This window comes from Capra hircus, chromosome 1, assembly GCF_001704415.2.
Source record: "Capra hircus breed San Clemente chromosome 1, ASM170441v1, whole genome shotgun sequence".
Lineage (NCBI taxonomy): Eukaryota > Metazoa > Chordata > Mammalia > Artiodactyla > Bovidae > Capra > Capra hircus.
In genome coordinates this window covers 108,607,472-108,628,267 of record NC_030808.1, presented here as the reverse complement: position 1 = coordinate 108,628,267, position 20,796 = coordinate 108,607,472, and the positions used below count along the sequence as shown (strand labels likewise).

At 36.6% G+C, this 20,796-nt stretch overlaps 1 protein-coding gene across 1 annotated transcript in view; it reads left to right on the top strand.

The window, feature by feature from the left end:
- Positions 1-20,796, top strand: part of RSRC1 (arginine and serine rich coiled-coil 1) — a 448,688-nt gene that overhangs the window by 345,525 nt on the left and 82,367 nt on the right. The gene's annotated exons all lie outside the window — the stretch shown is intronic.

The following is a 20,796-nucleotide window of genomic DNA, read 5'->3' as shown; positions in this document are numbered from 1 at the left end:
TTTTTTCCCTTAAAGATCTATGACTAGAATGTTAATCTTTCTAAAAACACGGACAAAGCTATCTGCAGTCTCTTCCTCTAGAGAAGTTTGTTTAATATTTAACTTATTTTGAATTGAGATTAGCTTTCATAGTTTTGCACAACTGAGGCTTCTCATGATGGTTTTAGATTGACACAATTTTTTTTATATACTGTTTCTAGATTTGTTGTTATTGTCCATAAAATATATACTAGCCTAAAATATTACATATCACATATTTCATAATACCAAACATTATATACTTTTTACATCCGTGACTGAACAGTGACTTTAACCTTCATCTTGGGAATAAGATGAAAACATTTTCCTAGAAATAATACACAAACCCACACACATAATGTGAGATTCTCTGTATTATATACACTCTGTAGTATAGTGCTTGCTCAGTCACATGTGACGCTTTGTGACCCCATGGACTGTGGCCCTCCAGGCTCCTCTGTCCATGGGATTCTTTAGGCAAGTATACTCGAGTGGGTTGCCATGTCCTCCTCCAGCTGATCTTCCTGACCCAGGGATTGAAGCCAAGTCTCCTGCATTGAGAGTGGATTCTATACTATTGAGCCACTAGGGAAGCTCATATATGCTATGGTTACTTACAAAATATATTTTCAACTAACAGCAAAAAGATCCAACCTGGTTAATTATATGTCCAAATGCATGCATGGTAAATCGCTTCAGTCGTGTCCGACTCTGCTATCCTATGGCCGTAACATGTAGGGCAAGCTTCTCTATCCATGGGATTCTCCAAGCAAGAGTACTGGAGTTGGTTGCCATGCCCTCCTTCAGGGAATCTTCCCCATCCAGGGATGGAACACATAGCTCCTGTGGCTCCTGCATCGCAGGCAGATTCTTTACTGCTGAGCCACCAAAGAAGCTATGTCCAAATGGTTTTTCACAAATTAATTTAATAACTTGAAATTGTATACCCTAATTCTTACAGGTTATATTTAGTCCCATATATTATAAGCAGAGAAGAAAAACCACACATTAAAATCCATGCTAGTTTAATTCAGTATTAAAATTGATGAGCCAAGAAATAGTGTATGACATACATAATGATATGTTTGTTTACAATTAAATAGGTTTTAGATAAATTAGCTTATTTAGCACAGAAGCTGTACATATTTTTCCATGTTAAAATACCCTCTTATTATTAGTCATCAGTATTCATATTGTTTTGTGAAATTAATTTCATCTCGAAATTGTGTAATTATTGAAAACTTTATATAGGAGTCTCCAGGTTAACTCTGGGAAAGTTTAAAGGAGACATGTTAATGTTTTCCAAAGGTCTCTTAAGTAACTTACTGTAGATAAGATGAAGATAAACAAAGATGCTACTGTGCAGGGCTTCTCAGTCTTTATGCCATGACATGCAAAAGGATATTTGGTTGACACAAAGGGTTGAACACTTTTATCCAGAGGCCACTGGCTGTGAAACTCCAGTCACCTCAGACCCTGCCTTGAGAGCTAAGAGGATCAGTATTTTAGCACACTTACATAACCTGTTTGTGGCTCAGTGATTGAGAAACTTTGAATGTATCACAGTTATAGCACTACCATTATAAAATCTAGATTGAATAGTCACAGTTCAAAAATTAAATGTCAAAATCTGTCAAAATATTTAAAAAATATTCTAAAAATTGGGCTTCCCAGATGGCTCATTGGTAAAGAATCCTCCTGCCAAGCAGTAGACACTGTTTCGATCCTCTTTCAGGAAGATCTCTTGGAAAAGGAAATGGCAACCCACTCCAGTATTCTTGCCTGGGAAATCCTTTGGATAGAGGAACCTGGCAGACTACAGTCTATAGGGTCGCAAAAGAGTCAAACATGACTGAGCAGCTAAACAACAACATTCTAAAAATTACTCTCTCCTAAAAGAGGAGAACGACTGTATCTCTAGATATAGTTTTTGCTAGATGGATTAATGATATTAAATTCCTAACTGTTGGCTCGAATATCTGTTAAAATTATTCAGAATTTGATTTTTGGTTTGACCCTATTAAAGCAAAATATACATTTAAACTTTATTCTTAGGAAAATGTTAAAGTTATCTCTTGACAGAATATATTGTCACTCATTTTTAGAGTGTCTAGAATGATCTTCTTAAAAACTGAAAGGACCTTAAAACTAGGCAAATCCAACTCTGTCAGCTGACTGGGAAAATTCAGCCCAGGTCACAAATTCGATCATTGCTAAGCTAGAATTAGAATCTGATTCTCCTGATTCCTGTATTGTTCCCTTTTAACTCTACTGTAGGATGCTTAAAAATCTCAATATGAAAACCTCTAACATGTTGTATGTTATAAGATTATATATTATGCTTTCACAGCTGTAAGATGTAATTTGTTAGCAGTTTTCACTTTTAAGTTACATAATACTTTTGGCCAAGGTGTTACTAAAGCAGTACCATTTTATTTCCCTAAAAGACTGACACTATTTTCAGTATTCCAAATAGCTAATAGAAAAATAAAACAATATTATAAAAATAATAAAACAAATATGTACTGAAGTTTCCTTATGCTAAAAATTATTTTATTATTATAAACTAATACAATTCTAGTAAAAAATATATATAGTTTAGATAAGAATTCTGCAAATTCTGATGTTGAGTACTTTATCCTCTGTCATTGAGTTTGTTAACATTCCAACAGACTGTAGAAGAAGCAGAAAGAAAAATTATTCTTGTTGCGCCACCTAGTGTCATTCAAGTGCTGTTTGTGTTTGAGGGTTTTTTTTTTTTTTTTTTTTTTGGAAAAGAAAATGGCAAGGCACTCCAGTATGAACTATAGTATATTTAATTTGCGGTAGGCTTCTACACTCAGTTCTGGTTTGTTACTCCTGTAATTTGCTGGTAAGAAATTCACAGAGAATAAGAATCCACAAATGTAAGTCCACAAAAATTGATTTATTCATTATATTTTGTTTTACAGAGTTTTTGAGACAAATAGTATTAGTAAAAACAAGTATTTCTGTTCACTTCATCTCTGAAACTATTACCTTGAACAACATACAATAAATGGGCAAAGTTTTTAAAACTATGCTCTTCTACTTGTTAACTTAACACATTACAAAATGATAGTATGTTCTACAGAAAAGTTCAAAGTATTGAAAATAGTATGAAATCAGAATGACTATTTTGTATAAGACTTTTAAATGTCTCAGGCTTACTTAACCATTTATGATGAAATATGTCGATGTTTTTATTTAATGAAATTATACTTCATCATAAATCAAAAATATTTGGAATATATATATGCTGGCAGCAAAATTATATTGTTGTATATAACAATGCTAGGCCTACTGATGTGTGGTGTGAAATAATGCCTTGTTAAAATATCTGCTTTTTAAAGTTGTGTTTCGAGGATATGAAGTAAAAGCTCTTGATTTCATGTTTGTTTCCTAACACTGCATATGCACTCAGGTGCTTCACTTGTGTGTGTTCATTTTTAATAGTGTTATTAAATTAATAATATTCTTTAATTCTAAGTCCATGTTGGCACAACATAAAATGAGAATCCTGTTGCCAGTGGCATTGTTTTATGTTGATAATATAATAATAAGTACCTAGTATTAAAAATCAAAGGAAATAATTAATGGGAAAAATTTTCCCTAAATATTTAAATTTGTTGTATTTGAACTAGTATAGGATTTTAATGGCTGTTTACTGTGATTCCAAAGATGTTTTATTTGATTTGATATCTGATTAGTATGAACATTCAAAATTCATAGTGATTGCTCTTCAGTATGTGTTACGCAGGGAAACTTCTAAAGCATATAAGCCTAAATATTGAATCATACCCTAAATGAATTTTTTGGTAAGAGAAGGATTCACTCTTAATTTGTAGTTTATATATATGTGTGTAGATATAAATAAGCATATATCAAATTTATATACTCTTTAAATTAGAATTTTTGGACTTATGCCACATTTATACTTGAAATAATAATTTTCATATTACTAGAATGAAATGTGTTAATGTGATTTTCTGAGACACTGTTAAAACTCTAAATATCCATTTTTGTCATAGATGTTCATAAAATATTTAAGTGACATAAACAGAATTAAATTTTTAATACATTGCTATTCCTCAGAGTCATTATTTTACATATTAATTTTCAGTTTAGTTCAATAAACAGTTATTTAGGTACTAACAATCTATGCCTTATACTACCCTATACTAAAATCAGTAAGATATCTGACTTCAAGGAGTTGGCAGTCTAACGTAGAAGACACATGTCCAACTGACTATACTTGCAGAAATAAATGAAGTCCTTTCAGACCTAAGAAGAGGGATTAATATTAACTAGGTTAAGAGGCTAAAGGGTCATGGAGGAAGTTACAAAAGAGTTGAACAATTTGTATTTAGAATACTGTGAATATAAAGCAAATATACAGCTAAATTTGTAGGTGAGGACAGAATGTATCTAAGAACATTAAATATACACACATATATATACATATTCTCTTTGTCAGTTTAAATAGGCCCACTTTATATCTTATACAATTTCTCAGAAATATCAAAGAAACCACATTGCATGTACTTAATGCATATTTCTTTAAATGAGATTTTGTGACAAAGAAAGGATTTACTTTCTGAAAACTTATAAAGTGGTAAAAATGTATAAATTACATCATAAACATACATGATAAACCTTAATTTTCAGGTGAATTAACTGAGGCACGGAGAAGCTAAGATGCTTGTCTTGGTCTCATAGCTAGTAACTGAGTAGAGCCAGAATTCAGACACAGTCTGGCTTTAGAATCCATTCCTATACCCCTCTGCTGGATACCTCTCAGCCACTCATTGTGTCCTGGTTTTAGCCATTTCACTAACAGATAATGGTGTTGAAGATATCATATTCTAATAAATGTCTTTCAGCCTTTTAATATATCTAAAAGCTTTTGGTTGGGGATCTGATGCAATACATTATTATACCAGATTCTTAGAGTAGTGTGTTGTTATATGTAATCAGACATCAGTATAAATACTTTCTATTTTGAAGCTATAAATGACTTCAACTATTGTAGCTCATTGTCTTACCACTGTTTACTTTTTTGAAAAATTGACAATAGTCTGACAAAAGTTTAATTTAGTAAACATTCATTGGCACTGAACTGAATTTTGAGGATGCTAAGGTGAATAAGAAACAAATTCATTAAACACATGATTACAGTATAATGTGATTAATGCCAAAATAGAGGTGCTACCAGAGCAACTAACTCAGTCTATTGTTAGCAAGGGATTCTTGTAAAATGTAGCATTTAGAAAGTGAGTAAACAGCCCTCCAAGCCTAGGGTACCCAAAAACAAGCAGCAACAACCCACAGAATGTAAGAGTGCGATATATTTAACAAATTGAATAAGTTCTTATTGTTTGGAAAAAAAGCATATGGGATGAAGTGGTGGCTAACTGGAAAATAAAGACTGGGACCACTTAGTGAAGGGTGCTGTAGGTCATGCTAAGGAAAATGAGGTTTTTCTGACCATTTTTTGAGAGCACATTCTAGGGAAGATGATAGCTTCCACTGAGCCTACGTTGCAGGCTTTTCCACATCAGATGCCCTCAGAAAAGTCGTCTGAATGTCCTTGCTTGGCTTCCAGCCCTCGGGGCATCTGAGACAAGGAAAAGCACCTGGTCCAGGAGTGCCTTCACTAAACAAACCAAAATTATTCAAGATTTAAGTTTTCATCATTAAGTCACTCTCTAAGTCTCTCAGTTTCTGTGCTTCTCTAAATTGGGTTTGTTGGCAGTCTTCATTGAGTCATATATTTATTGAGCATCTACTATATAGCAGTATATTGAGTACCGTGGTTCAAGTAATTGAGCTAAAGAAGGAAAGTCCATTCAAAATGTTTTTGAAGATGTACAATCTTAGAAATAACAGAAGAAAAAGAAGAAAATTTTCCCATAGCTTGTCCACATGGCAGTTCTTTCATATCTTGCTCTAAACAGAAGAGAAGGATTGGTAATATTATCTATATCTTGCTGATGGGATTTCTCAAGCATGTCTCCAAATTTGCTTAATAGGACAGTGGTTTCATTGGCATAAGAATGTGGCTTCTTGAATCCTGATTCAGCATATCCTTCACTGGGATGCTTCAGTCTTTTGGTAAAGAAGCTTTCCATTTGTAGATCATTTTGCTTTGTTTGATTCCTGTGTTTACTTCATTAAGTTGTTAAGTCCCTTCCTCAGAATACACTGTCTTGGTAAGTTATTTGCATCAAGTTAGTGCATCTGGTTTCTGTGCATCTGATAACATGGTCTCAAAATATATAAAGCAAATATTGACACAATTACAAAGATAAACTTTGAACCTTGCCATCATTGATAGGAGATAAACTTAACGAAACAACAACAAACTAATAGATTTGCTTGCTCTAATAAACACATGAGACTTCAAGAGTTAGGAAATATATATTCTTTTCAAGTGCTAATTAAACATTTAAAATATTGACCATATATGAGTTAGGAAAGTAAACCTAAACATGTATCAAAAGTTTTCATATGTGTTACATTCTTTGATGAGAATGAAATTAAAATAGACCTGAGTATAAGTGAAGTGAAGTCGCATAGTCGTGTCTGACTCTGTGCGACCCCGTGGACTATAGCCTACCAGGCTTCTCCGTCCATGGGATTCTCCAGGCAAGAATACTGGAGTGGGTTAACATTTCCTTCTCCAGGGGATCTTCCCAACCCAGGGATCGAACCCAGGTCTGCCGCATTGGAGGCAGACGCTTTAACCTCTAAGCCACCAGGGAAGCATGGAATTTTAAAAACATTATTTTAAGTAATTCTTAGGTCCACCAAAAAAAATTATATTTGGGATAAAATGAATTTTAAATTTTCTAAATAAAAATAAATCATATATTGAGACTTGTTTAAATGCAAAAAATCTCAGTCCACCTCAGGCCAGGAATCTGTTTTAACAACTTTCCATGTGATGCTTATACATGCTAAAGTTTCTCACTACCTTAAATAAAATTGCAGTAACTTGACACCACCCTTATGGCAGAAAGCAAAGAAGAACTAAAGAGCCTCATGAAAAAGGGAAAGAGGAGAGTGAAAAAGTTGGCTTAAAGCTCAACATTCAGAAAAATAAGATCATGGCATCTGGTCCCATCACTTCATGGCAAATAGATGGAAAAACAGTGATTTTGGGGGGCTCCAAAATCACTGAAGATGGTGACTGCAGCCATGAAATTAAAAGACTCTTACTCCTTGGAAGAAAAGCTATGACCAACCTAGACAGCATATTAAAAGCATATAGACATTACTTTACCAACAAAGGTCCGTCTAGCCAAAGCTATGGTTTTTCCAGTAGTCATGTATGGATGTGAGAGTTCAACTATAAAAAAAGTTGAGTGCCAAAAAACTGATGCTTTTGAACTGTGGTGTTGGAGAAGACTCTTGAGAGTCCCTTGGACTGCAAGGAGATCCAACCAGTCCATCCTAAAGGAGATCAGTCCTGGGTGTTCGTTGGAAGGACTGATGCTGAAGCTGAAACTCCAGTACTTTGGCCACCTGATGTGAAGAACCGACTCATTTGAAAAGACCCTGATTCTGGGAAAGACTGAAGGCGGGAGGAGAAGGGGATGACAAAGGATGAGATGGTTGGATGGCATCACTGACGCAATGGACATGAGTTTAAGTAGGCTGCAGGAGTTGATGATGGACAGGGAAGCCTGGTGTGCTGCAGTCCATGGGTCGCAAAGAGTTGGACACAACTGAGCGACTGAACTGAATGCCTACTTGAAAATGCATACATGCATGCTCTGTTGCTTCAGTCATGTCCGACTCTTTGCAGCCCCATAGACTATAGCCCACCAGGCTCCTTTGTCCATGGGATTCTCCAGGCAAGAATGCTGGGGTGGGTTTCCATGCCCTCCTCCAAGGGATCTGACCCCAGGGATCGAACCTACATCTCTTATATCTCCTGCTTTGGCAGAGGGATTCTTTACCACTAGCGTCATGTGGGAAGCTGCCTAATTGAAAATATCTAGCAACAAAGTAGAGGTTGTTAAATATTGATAATGACTGATACTGAGACTAGAAAGTCACTAGTGGTGTCTGTTTTTAAATGCAGCATTCCAGTTTTGGAGGACAAATTCTCACCATCATAGACTGATAAAATGGCTCTAACCAAGATCTTCATTATAAAATTTTTTGATTTTACTTTTATATTGTAATATCATTGAAAGTATTTCTCTTGTTTCATACTGCCATGTAGAATTGAAATAAGAAAAGATTTTCAAAAGAGGTACTATATTTCCATTTTCCTGAATATATGAATTTCTTCCATTTTATGTATTTTATTTTACTACCTATAAAATATGTAGATATAATGTGTTTTATCAAACAATACAAAGAATGCTGAAGACCTTTATGTTTTTTGTATAGTATGCTCTGTTAATGAAGTATACCAACTTGCTAGTAGAAATTTGCCTATAATAGAAAGAAATGCTTTTGAAGTTTCTTATACTTAAATTTCTTGTATGATTTTTACATTTCTCATTCACTCCTAATCCAGGAAATTTCTGACCTATTACTTCTGTGATCTTCAGTTTGTTTATAGTCCCTTCTTTCTGTTTGGGACTGAATTTAGTTGCCTGAGTATTGGTATAGATCATGACTGTAATTTTTAAGGGATATGGTTTTCTTCTATCTTAAACTGTGCTGCTGTTGTTTAATTCACCTATCATGTGAGAGAAAAGAACATGCCTCTTAATTAACAGGCTGGTAAAGATTATGCATTGGTCGTCTACAGTTCACCCTGGAGAGTAAATGCAAGAGTTTCATTATGTGCCCAATTTTCACAGATCTGGGGAGTAGAAACCTCAGAGGCTGTTCCAAAACCAGGTCACACCTCCAGGGTGCTTCCAACAAAGTTTGTTATCCAACAAAATCTGTTTTATTAATTCTGAATTGAACTTGGGGTATTCTTTAGCATTATAGGGGCTTCTCAATTAGTAGGGCAGCCATACAACTTCCTCTATCAGAATATGGTATATAAAAGTGCATTTAAAACATGCTTTTAACAGGATAAATCAGGAAATGGCATAAAACTCCTTTGGGGAAAATTTGTGGACTCAGCAGTAATAGTGTGCATTTTATCAGAGATGTTAGCATTTTTAGTGTAGAGGTGTATGTATTACAGCACTGAAATCCAGCTTTTGGCCTCAGACTTAAATGATGAGTCTCTCAAGTTGAGGCAACCAAAATCATGGCATGCACTTAAATATTGAGCATTTCGTATCCCTGAAAGAAAACAGTCAACTTCAAAATATTTATTAATAGCACAGCAATTTCACCCTAAATTATTTGCTTTCATATTTTTATACAATTTCATTGCATTCATGACCCTTCTGACTTAATAATTTAACTAAAAAAGAACAAGACTATCCTTTATTAAGCAGCACTAGTAGGATTAGATTTGTTTTAGATAAGTTATTTCCATACTATTTTTACAAAGTCATTATAGTGTAATGAAAAGAAAAACATATAGATCTGTTTTAATTCTTGACTCACCTATTTATCAGGTTTGTAACATTTAGCAACATATTCAGCCCCTTTGAAACTTTTTGAAAATTCTGTGAAATAACTATATCTGAAAATACTTAGCATAGTGTCTGACACAGGGTAGGCTTGCCCAAGTTTTTGTTTCCCTTAAGAACTGAAGCCATGAAAACAAATGATATAAATGAAAATATATATAATTCTATTTTAAAAAACACCCTTTGTAATGTAAGAGTAAAGTAAAAATTAGGAAAAGAAATAATGGCATCAATTTTTTTGATAAGGAAACCTATTGCATCTCATCATTGATTTCTGACATGTACAGTTAAGCATTGGCATTCCTGGGCTTTGATCTTTGTTTTTGAAAGGATTGCTTCCCTTAGTTACTCTTTAAAATATATATATTTTTAGGATATCTGAAGTTACTCAAAAGAATAGGCATTAGAAATCAATTAGCAAGTCTTGAATATAATTCCTCTCAAATGGAATAATTCTATTGCTCCAGACCCCAGGGTTTTTCTGAAATGCTGAAGCATCTTTCTTGGAATGGGAGTTATAATGGTAGCTCACTGACTTCAAACTGACATCCAGTTGATGGATGTGTGATAAGTTGAAGAAACACAGAATGATAAGTTATTTTTATCTTCCCTATCAGCATTCTGTAAAAAAGAAAAAAAAAAGATCTAGTACTGCTTTTCTTTGAGAGACTGGACATCACAGCAGTTCTGTATCCCCATTTTGTTATTGGACTGTTTTCATTTTTAAAAACTTGTCCTTAAGATTTTAGTAAAGAACATTCTAACTACCATGGCTAGGCAGTTTATTCAGGTTGCAGAATGGGAAGTTATGTAAACATCAGACATCAACACAACTGGAGAAGAGATGTATAAGCACAGCAGAAGGCTATCGGACTTCACACATTACAACAAAAACTATTTAAGATAAAAAACTCTTCTTTTACATCTTAGTATCCATAATTTTTCACCATCACCACCATGTATTACTACTACTGTTTTCACAATTTGTAGAAGTAAATATAAATGATCTTTTGAGATATTATACAGCTTAAAGTATGAGGTGTTAAAGAATCATTTCTAGACTTCAGGATAATTATTATGCTCTGGAAGTAATAGTTCTGTCTCCAGATATTCAAATGGGAGGTTTTTTGAAAAAGAAAAAAATATTAAAGCACTTCTATGCCTCAAAGTTGGAGTTAGGGAAAACTTAAAATAAGTTGGTGAAAGCACTGGACTAGATTAGCGTTTCCCAAAATATGTTCTTTGTTTATTTATATTATAGGAAAAGAATCATTCTTTAGTAAAATCAAGTTGGGGAAACACAGGCTAAACTAAGTTAAACAGATGTTTCAACCTGCAGAATCTCTCTGAGCTTTGATTTTGTTGATGAGCGCTATAGCTTTCCAGGAGGAGAGGTTCAGTACTGCGTCTAGTCTAAGGTCCAATGTTGTGAAACCTTATTTAAATGAAGAATCATGAGAAGTTAGTATGCCATGGAACATACTATGTGTCATCTTGAAGATTCCTTCTAGCTTCAGACATTGATGATTTTCTGAGAATATGCATCACATGTGATTTGTACTGTTATTTCATTCTTGACTTACGATCATTTTAAATTGATAGGGTCTTCCTGGCAGTAGACAGCACCCTTTATGAACATAGTCATATGTCCATTCGTGACTTTCTGACTTAATAATTTAACTTAAAAAGAACAAGCTATCCTTTATTAAGCAGTACTAGTAGGATTAGATTTGTTTTAGGTAACTAATACCTGGTCAAATGTCCCTCCTTGGATCCTATGACAGCATACCTCCTGGCTTTCTACTACTGTTTTTTCCAAGGCCCATCTGAACTGGATTGTAACCATAAAATGAAACATAAAATATGCTTGAGCTGGTTCATTTAGATTTCATGAACCAAATGATTGTCCTGTCCTCCTGACTAAGTTATCCTACAATAGGCAGCCCAAGTATCACCTCTTCCTGGAAGTCTTCCTCGACCATATCCTCTTTCTTCATTACTTCCAGAGTACCTGTACACAGGTGTGTGTGTTTGGTTTATGTTTCCCAGTCTGGATTTAAACTTCTTCATTTCTCAGTCTTCAGCACTTAGCTTAATGATTAGGGTACAGTATTCTGCTGAAGAATTTTCTCTGTCATCTGTTTTATCTTTTTTGTAAATCTGGACACTTGAAGGAACTAATTTAAAAAAAACCTGTTTCTAAGGTGATCTAGCAAAAATTAATATTTTAGAGCATTTACTCATGTTGAAAGACGGCGCTGTTTTTGCAATATCTATGTAATAATTGAAATTTCATGTTTGTAAAATAGTTTTCCAGTTGTAGTCACTATTGACCCTGATGCTATCTGAGGCAGATTCAGAATAATCATTTCAAATATGGGAAATGACTAAACGTTTTTACATGGATACTTTTTTGGTTGTTCTAAGCCACGCAAGACAGTATGTCTGTCTCTGCCATCATTTGAGTTGGAAATGTTTAAGTCTATTTATTCACTTTTGGCTGCACTGGGTCTTCATTTCCGTGTGTGGGCTTTCTCTGGTCGTGGCAAGTGGGGGCTCCTCTAGTTGCAGCGCGCTGGCTTCTCGTTGAGGTGGCTTCTCTTGCTGTGGAGCGTGGGCTTAGCTGTCCCATGCTTGTGGGGTCCTCCTGGACCAGAGATTGAACCTGTGTTCCCTGCTCTGGCAGGTGGGTTTTTAACCACTGGAACATCAGAGAAGTGCCTCGCAGTGTTTACTAATGGTGCAGCTTGACAAGGAATAAGAACACATATTAATGAATCTCTTTCCTATGCTATGTGTGCAAAGGAGGCAGAGGCACTGTAAAAGCTAGTATTATAACCATAATTACATAAGCTTTTCAAATATGCAGAAGCAGCAGCTGTGTTCATTTGTAAAGCTATAAATGAATTCAATAGTATTAACTAATGAGTTTTTAGATTATTCTACTGTACTATAGTATAGATAAGTACAAAACCTAGAGGTAAAACCCAGCAAAAACATCTGAAGAAGTCTTGAAGATAACAGCCTATTAGGATTCTTTTAACATTACATTTTTATATTATAATTTTTCTCTCTGAAAGTCATCCTTAACCATTTATTATCTAATGCAAATATACTATGGTTTAAATATGTTTTTCTTTTCTCATGTTTAAATTACTATTTCTAGACTTTTAGAAACCTCTAGGGGTTGCTGTTTTCAAATATGTGAAGAAGAATAAGGTTTTTCCAAGTGTGGTATTACTAGTAATATCATTTCCTTGAATTCAAAACTTTCATCCTCTTCAACCAAGTTGTTAGATTTATAATTATTTATTTTGAGGTATATATGCCACCCTTGATCCAAAACTAATATAATTTGTCTCATATATTTATAAACTTCTCATGAAATACCAACCACCACCATTTTTAAAAGCTAATAATTAAAAGTTGTTTCCTTCCTACTAACAATGATACTTTTCTCATCAGTTCATTTCAGTCACTCATTCGTGTCCAACTCTTTCTGACCCCATGAACCACAGCACGCCAGGCCTCTCTGTCCAGCACCAACTCCCAGAGTTCACCCAAACCATGTCCATTGAGTACGTGATGCCATGCAACCATCTCCTCCTCTGTCTTCCCCTTCTCCTCCTACCCTCAATCTTTCCCAGCATCAGAGTCTTGAAATGAATCAGCTCTTTGCATCAGGTGGCCAAAGTATTGGAGTTTCAGCTTCAACATCAGTCCTTCCAGTGAACACCCAGGACTGATCTCCTTTAGGATGGACTGGTTGGATCTCCTTGCAGTCCAAAGGACTCTCAACAGTCTTCTCCAACACCACAGTTCAAAAGCATCAATTCTTTGGTGCCAAGCTTTCTTTTCTTTTTTTAAATATAAATTTATTTATTTTAATTGGAGGCTGATTACAGTATTGTATTGGTTTTCCTCAGCTTTCTTCACAGTCCAACTCTCACATCCATACATGACCACTGAATAAACCATAGCCTTGACTAGACAGACCTTTGTTGGCAGTTATGTCTCTACTTTTTAATATGCTGTCTAGATTATTCATAACTTTCCTTCCAAGGAGTAAGCGTCTTTTAATTTCACAGCTACAGTCACCATCTGCAGTGATTTTGCAGCCCCCCAAAATAAAGTCAACCACTGTTTCCACTGTTTCCCTATCTATTCGCCATGAAGTAATGGGACCAGATGCCATGATCTTAGTTTTCTGAATGTTGAGCTTTAAGCCAACGTTTTCACTCTCCTCTTTCACTTTCATCAAGAGGCTCTTTAGTTCTTCTTCACTTTCTGCCATAAGGGTGGTGTCATCTGCATATCTGAGGTTACTGATATTTCTCCCAGCAATCTTGATTCCAACTTGTGCTTCCTTCAGCCCAGCGTTTCTCATGATGTACTCTCAGTTCAGTTCAGTTCAGTCACTCAGTCGTGTCCGACTCTTTGCGACCCCATGAATCGCAGCACGCCAGGCCTCCCTATCCATCACCAACTCCCGGAGTTCACTCAGACTTACATCCATTGAGTTAGTGATGCCATCCAGCCATCTCATCCTCTGTCGTCCCCTTCTCCTCCTGCCCCCAATCCCTCCCAGCATCAGAGTGTTTTCCAATGAGTCAACTCTTCACATGAGGTGGCCAAAGTACTGGAATTTCAGCTTTAGCATCATTCCTTCCAAAGAAATCCCAGGGCTGATCTCCTTCAGAATAGACTGGTTGGATCTCCTTGCAGTCCAAAGGACTCTCAAGAGTCTTCTCCAACAACACAGTTCAAAAGCATCAATTCTTTGGTGCTCAGCTTTCTTCACAGTCCAACTCTCACATCCATACATGACTATTGGAAAAACCATAGCCTTGACTAGATGGACCTTAGTCAGCAAAGTAATATCTCTGCTTTTGATATGCTATCTAGATTGGTCATAACTTTCCATTCCAAAGAGTAAGCATCTTTTAATTTCATGGCTGCAATCACCATCTGCAGTGATTTTGGAGCCCCCCAAAATAAAGTCACCCACTGTTTCCACTGTTTCCTCATCTATTTCCCATGAAGTGATGGGACCGGATGCCATGATCTTCGTTTTCTGAATGTTGAGCTTTAAGCCAACTTTTTCACTCTCCTCTTTCACTTTCATCAAGAGGCTTTTTAGCTCCTCTTCACTTTCTGCCATAAGGGTGGTGTCATCTGCATATCTGAGGTTATTGATATTTCTCCCGGCAATCTTGATTCCAGCTTGTGCTTCATCCAGTCCAGCGTTTCTCATGATGTACTCTGCATAGAAGTTAAATAAGTAGGGTAACAATATACAGCCTTGACATACTCCTTTTCCTATTTGGAACCAGTCTGTTGTTCCATGTCCAGTTCTAACTGTTGCTTCCTGACCTGCATACAGATTTCTCAAGAGGAGGGTCAGGTGGTCTGGTATTCCCATCTCTCAGAATTTTCCACAGTTTATTGTGATCCACACAGTCAAAGGCTGTGGCATAGTCAATAAAGCAGAAATAGATGTGTTTCTGGAACTCTCTTGCTTTTTCCATGATCCAGCAGATGTTGGCAATTTGATCTCTGGTTCCTCTGCCTTTTCTAAAACCAGCTTGAACATCAGGAAGTTCACAGTTCACGTATTGCTGAAGCCTGGCTTGGAGAATTTTGAGCATTACTTTACTAGCATGTGAGATGAGTGCAATTGTGTGGTACTTTGAGCATTCTTTGGCATTGTCTTTCTTTGGGATTGGAATGAAAACTGACCTTGTGCATATAAGTTAAATAAACAAGGTGAAAATATACAGCCTTGATGTACTCCCTGTTTGGAACCAGTCTGTTGTTCCATGTCCAGTTCTAACTGTTGTTTCCTGACCTGCATACAGGTTTCTCAAGAGGCAGGTCAGGTGGTCTGGTATTCCCATCTCTTTCAGAATTTTCCACAGTTTATTGTGACTCACACAGTCAAAGGCTTTAAAAAAATAGTAGTTTTTGCGAACAGATGAGCTGATAGATTTGAAAATCTGTTTCAGCATTTTACACCTTTATACCTTTCCCAACAGACGCTTATTATCACTCTCCCCTTTCTGTTAAACCTGGAAAGAGACCCTGGAACAGCTGAGCTAAACTGTACCATCACCTGGTTTTTCTTCTCTACATTAAAATGAAAACTGAATAACCATCAACAGGGGAAATTAAATTCTAAATGTAAATGTCACTTTTCACTCTTTGCTAATTGTCTCTCTCACAGACACATAGCATGAAAATTAGTAATGCCTTTACTTAGGTGTTTCTTACTTAGAGCCATCATTTACTGCAGTGACACTAAAATTTGTGAAACACAAGAGACACTAGAAAAATGTGTCACAAAAAAAAAAAAGACAAAAAAAGACACAAGAAAAAAGACAAAAGAAAATAATTGAAAAATGGTACTATAACACTTTGGAATCAGAACCATACTTAATAGATAGAACTAATCACTGTATCACTTTAGAAGATCTACCTATTTCCTATTTTGGTAGAAGGACATGTGGATGGAATCTCAGAATTACTGAAATTTGCTCCAGCCTCAAATGCTTATGAGATTTAACATAGTACTATGAGGAGAAACTCTAGGTATATTTTTTAACCACCTTAAATATATGAAACAGATAAGGCAAACAAATATTAATGGTTATTACAAAGCAAAAGACCTCTTCAGATTTTGAATAAAGTATATTCAGATAAACGTTTCTCCATAGACAGTTTCTCCGTAAACAGCATGGAAGCAGTTCATTATTCTCTAACTTTGGTTACTTTGCTTCAAGGTGAGTGAAGAGGTAAGAAATAGACTTTTAAAAAGCATTTTGCTAGCATTCACAGGCTCTGAATCTTAGTCATTCTGACCTTTGGCTAGTTATTTAACTTTCTTGGACCTTTTATTTCTTCATCAATAAAATATGTACAGTAATAACTTACCTGGATAAAATACCTTACTGCACTTAGAATTTGGGGAGAAATGACACTTAATTGTTTATTTACATCATGTCTCTTTTACTCACACTTTTTTTGTAAGCATGTGAAAATGTTTGAACTGAGTAAGTATGTGCCATGGTAAATCTAGTAGAAATAATAAATTATTTGAAAACTTTCTCAAATGTGTGTTAATAGCTAATTCAGAAAAGTCTATATACATGTGAAGGCTGGGATGGACAATGCCAGATATAATACTAGTATCCTGATTATAAACCATCATGTGTTGCAATAGGTGCTTAAGATATTTTGACATGGCCGTGCCTGGGAAATACCTAGTGTCGTGGTCATTTACTTACCGTTAGTGTAAGAAGCACCAAAAATTATTTTAAACTGAAATAAGCAGGAAAATACATTTTGCTAGGTGTTTTTATTTGCAGTTCATTAGAACATTTTTCTCTGGCTCCCAAAACTGATATTACAACATCACAAAATTTTACTATCTTGAGAAAATAATTTTTTTCACTTTGTAGATGGAATATTATGGTACAGAGATCAAACTGCCACATCCATTGGATCCTAGAAAAAGAGAATTCCAGAAAAACATCTGCTTCTGCTTAATTGACTATGCTAAAGCCTTTGACTGTGTGGATCACAACAAACTGTGGAAAGTTCTTAAAGAGATAGGAACACCAGACTACCTTACCTGCCTCCTGAGAAACTGGTATGCAAGTCAAGAAGCAACAGTTAGAACCAGACATGGAACTGTGGACTGGTTCATAACTGGAAAAGGAGTACATCAAGGCTGTATATTGTCAACCTACTTATTTAACTTATATGTAGAGTATATAATGCAAAATACCAGGCTGGATGAAGCACAAGCTGGAATCAAGATTGCAGGGAGAAAGATCAACAACCTCAGATATGCAGATAACACCACCCTATGGCAGAAAGTGAAGAGGAACTAAGAAACCACTATAAGAAGGTAAAAGACAAGAGTGGAAAAGCTGGCTTAAAAGTCAACATTCGAAAACTGAAGATCATGGCATCCAGTCCCATCACTTCATGACAAATAGATGGGGGAAGTGGAGTGACAGACTTTATTTTCTTGGGCTCCAAACTCACTCTTGACGGTGACTGCAGCCATGAAATTAAAGGATGCTTGCTCCTTAGAAGAAAAGCAATGACAGTCCTACATAGTGTTTAAGAAGCAGAGACATCACTTTGCTAACAAAGTCCATAGTGCCGTAGCTAGTTTTTCCAGTAGTCATATATAGATGTGAATTCAGTTCAGTTCAGTCACTCAGTCATGTCCAACTGTTTGCGACCCCATGAACTGGAGCACGCCAGGCCTCCCTGTCCATCACCATCTCCCAGAGCCTCCTCAAACTCATGTCCAGTGAATTGGTGATGCCATCCAACCATCTCATCCTCTGTCATCACCTAATCCTCCTGCCTTCAATCTTTCTCAGCATCAGGGTCTTTTCAAATCACTCAGTTCTTTGCATCAGGTGGCCAAAGTACTGGAGTTTCAGTTTCAGCATCAGTCCTTCCAATGAATATTCAGGACTGATTTCCTTTAGGATCGACTGGTTGGATCTCCTTGCAGTCCAAGGGACTCTCAAGAGTCTTCTCCAACACCACAGTTTAAAAGCATCAATTCTTCGGTGCTCAGCTTTCTTTAGAGTCCAACTGTCACATCTATACATGACAACTGGAAAAACCATAGCTTTGGTTAGACGGACCTTTGTTGGTAAGGTAATGTCTCTGCTTTTTAATATGCTATCTACGTTAGTCATAACTTTTCTTCCAGGAAGCAAGCGTCTTTTAATTTCATGGCTGCAGTTACCATCTGTAGTGATTTTGGACTCCCAAAAAATAAAGTCTGTCTCACTGTTTCCACTGTTCCCCATCTAATTGCCATGAAGTGATGGGACCAGATGCCATGATCTTAGTTTTCTGAATGTTGAGTTTCAAGTCAACTTTTTCACTCTCCTGTTTCACTTTTGTCAAGAGGCTCTTTAGTTCTTCTTCACTTTCTGCCATAAGGGTGGTGTCATCTGCATATCTCAGGTTATTGTTATTTCTTCTGGCAATCTTGATTTTAGCTTGTGCTTCATTCAGCCCCGGAAAAGGCAATGGCAACCCACTCCAGTACTCTTGCCTGGAGAATCCCAGGGACGGCGGAGCCTGGTGGGCTGCTGTCTATGGGATCGCACAGAGTCAGAACACAACTGAAGCGACTTAGCAGCAGCAGCACCCAGCCCAGCGTTTCTCATGATGTACTCTGCATATAAATTAAATAACCAGGGTGATAGTGTACAACCTTGATGTACTCCTTTTCCTCTTTGGGACAACTCTTGTTCCATGTCCAGTTCTAACTGTTGCTTCCTGACCTGCATACAGGTTTCTCAAGAGGCAGGTCAGGTGATATTCCCATCTGGTATTCCCATCTGGTATTCCCATCTCTTTGAGAATTTTCCACAGTTTATTGTGATCCACACAGTTAAAGGCTTTGGCATAGTCAATAAAGCAGAAGTAGATGTTTTTCTGGAACTCTCTCACTTTTTTGATGATCCAGCAGACGTTGGCAATTTGATCTCTGGTTCCTGTCCCTTTTCTAAATCCAGCTTCAACATCTGGAAGTTCATGGTTCGTGTACTGTTAAAACCTGGCTTGGAGAATTTTGAGCATTACTTTACTAGCATGTGAGATGAGTGCAATTGTGTGGTAGTTTGAGCATTCTTTGGCATTGGCTTTCTTTGGGATTGGAATGAAAACTGACCTTTTCCAGTCCTGTGGCCACTGCTGAGTTTTCCAAATTCGCTGGCATGTTGAGTGCAGCACTTTCACAGCTTCATCTGTTAGGGTTTGAAATAGTTCAACTGGAATTCCATCACCTCCCCTAGCTTTGTTGGTAGTGATGCTTCCTAAGGCTCCTTTGACTTCGCATTCCAAGATTTCTGGCTCTAAGTGAGTGATCAGTTAGGTCTATACCATTTCTGTCCTTTATCGAGCCCATCTTTGTGATTGGGCCCTCTCTAATTTTCTTGAAGAGATATCTAGTCTTTCCCATTCTGTTGTTTTCCTCTATTTCTTTGCATTGATCACTGAGGAAGGCTTTCTTATCTCTCCTTGCTATTCTTTGGAACTCTGCATTTAAATGGGTATAGCTTTCCTTTTCTCCTTTGCCTTTTGCTTCTCATCTTCTCACAGTTATTTGTAAGCAAATGTGAGAGTTGGACCATAAAGAAGGCTGAACACCGAAGAATTGACTATTTCAAACTGTGGTGCTAGTGAAGACTCTTGGGAGTCCCTGGGACAGCAAGGAGATCAAACCAGTCAATCCTAAAGAAAATCAACCCTGAATATTCATTGGAAGGACTGATGCTGAAGCTGAAGGTCCAGTACTTTGGCCACCTGATGCAAAGAGCTAACTCATTGGAAGAGATCCTGATCCTGGGAAAGATTGAAGGCAGGAGGAGAATGGGATGACAGAGGATGAGATGATTGGATGGCATCATCGACACAATGGACACAAGCTTGAGCAAACTCAGGGGGATGGTGAAGGACAGGGAAGCCTGTCATGCTGCAGTTCACAGGGATCACAAACAGTTGGACACGACTTACCAACTAAACAACAGCAAATATAATAAAGAGCACATCTGTTGGATTTGGGTAGAAACCCTGCTCTGCCACATTGAGGCTTAGAGTAGTAAATTAAATGTTTTCCATGCATACTCCTGACCTCTTTTTATTCATTTACAAGTATATTTGTGTTCTTTGTTTTGTTGAGTAAATGGGATCATTTCTTCAAAGGAGAAAGAGATAGGAGAGTACTGCTCCTTGCAGAAATTTGGTGACGAGATCTCTTTTATCTTGTGGTTGTCCTTCTACTGGTGCTCTGTTCAGCCAATGGATAGGGCAAGAGACTGAGGATTGTGTGAGAGTTTTTTATGGGCCAGGTATGGAAACATGATACACTTCCACTTATACTCACATTTTGTTGGCTTGAATGAAAGTAAATTCTCCAAAAAAGATTAGAAAAATGTAGTCTGAGTAAAGACTCATGAAGAAAGATTTCTTTCACACTTTGTGCCCTGCACTCAAAGAGAAGAATATTTTCTCTCCTGTAGGAATAAAGTATTGTTCATTCCGTTAAGGAAGGTAGTGAAGTGCCTAAGAAGAAAGTAGAGAGCAGTCAGATCCATTTGAAAACAAGGAGTATTAATCAGGGAAGGATTCACAGAAGAGGGTGACATTTGAACTAAAACTTTCT